A 1,614-nucleotide genomic window follows, 5' to 3' on the forward strand; every position below is an offset into this window, starting at 1 on the left:
TAGGCTGGTTTTAATGGCTTCAAATTCCCAAGCCCTGGTTTCTGAATTCCTTGATGGAGGAATTCCACCTGAGTTGGGCTTCACCCCTCCTCTGGGGAAGGCACAGACTCCAGACAAGCCCCCAAAAGAGCTCACTTCTGCCTATGTCTGGGGCAGTTGCAGCCTGAAAAGTCCTGCTGCTCTATCCAGAGGCAGTCAAGCCTTTATAGATACACAGCCACAAAAACCTCTGTTTCCTTCTTTTTTTTTTTCCCCTTTTTCTGTCAGTCCTGCCCCCTTGGTGCTGGGGCAAAAATGAGCAACCTCCGCTTTGATCAGGTTCACCTAAGCTGGGGGCCTATTTTTAGTAGTCAAAATTAGTTAATTAGTTCCACAATTGGTGTTTGATTGTGCCCAGTCTCTGCTGCTGGTAAAGTCCTTTCCTTTCCCCTCTGGAAAGCAGCCTGTGGGGGAGGGGCACTGGCTGCCGCAGCTTTGGGAACTCACGGTTCGGGGGGGTGCTCGTAGCTGGTCCAGCTGGTCCATACTGGGGTACGCTGTGTGTCTGGTCACTGACGTGGCCCCAGGAGCTGTTCTGTACTGTTTCTGGTTATTTAGTAGTTGTTCTGGAGGACGAACTAAAACACGCACGTTGTTAAGCCGCCATCTTGACCCGGCGAGCCACTTGTTTTTATTGTTCATTGTCATGTCAGAGTTTGGCTTCCTTTTCCAGTATCATTAATAAATGGAAGGATGCTATTTTTGCTTTTGTAATTTGCTGATTTTATTCTGGAGTAGTCTGATAAGATTAAAAAATCAGGGTTGTTAGTGTTGTATGTGAAACAGAAATAAATCTCTTATTTTTAAAGCCTTTCATTAGAGCAATGGTTCCCAAACTTGTGTTCATAAGAAGCACCTGGAGCACTTGTTAAATATGAACAATTTGAACCACATATAAAACCTTCTATTTCAGACTCTTTAGAACAATGCTTTTCCCATCATCTTTGGTGAAAGACTGATCTTTCCCTCAATTTGTCATGGAATGATACTTACGAAAAATACAATAAAAGTAAATAATTCAAAAATTAAAATGGAGAAATGAACAAGGACATAAAAAATTGCAAGTCCTATATTTTTACTTCTAGAGTCAATATATGCTAAATTATCTGCCAGAGTTCCGTAAAAGTCTCTGACATTCTCAGTTTCTGTACTTGTTATGAGTGAGCACCTATTTGTGTACCATACTTTGAAAGGCACTGCTGTGGAGGTTGGCTTGGAACCTGTATGTTTCAAAAGCACCCTATGTGATTTAAATGTAGATGGTATATAGACCAAACTATGAAAACACTGCTTTTAAATAATGTCTCAGAGTGAGTGCATTTGTAATAGCCATAAGAACAAGTTGGGTCTTTAAAAACTTGTCATATCCTTATATTTCTGGATGATTTGGATTACTGAAAATATTCCCACCCACTAAGTTACTTGCTACTCTACAGAATTAAGAGGAGTTGTCATGTATGGTCTTTTGTAAAAGTTTTAATTAGAATGTGAAAATTTTTTTCAGCTAAGTAGCCTTTTTCTATGTTGGCTATATTTTTAATTGTTCTAATTTTTAACCTAATAATGTCTTTTCAG

The 1,614-nt window shown here is 39.8% G+C and overlaps 1 protein-coding gene across 1 annotated transcript in view; it reads left to right on the forward strand.

The window, feature by feature from the left end:
- The window catches only part of PTPN4 (protein tyrosine phosphatase non-receptor type 4), a 363,873-nt gene that overhangs the window by 223,304 nt on the left and 138,955 nt on the right, over nt 1–1,614 (forward strand).

This window comes from Tamandua tetradactyla, chromosome 3 (assembly GCF_023851605.1).
Source record: "Tamandua tetradactyla isolate mTamTet1 chromosome 3, mTamTet1.pri, whole genome shotgun sequence".
NCBI lineage: Eukaryota > Metazoa > Chordata > Mammalia > Pilosa > Myrmecophagidae > Tamandua > Tamandua tetradactyla.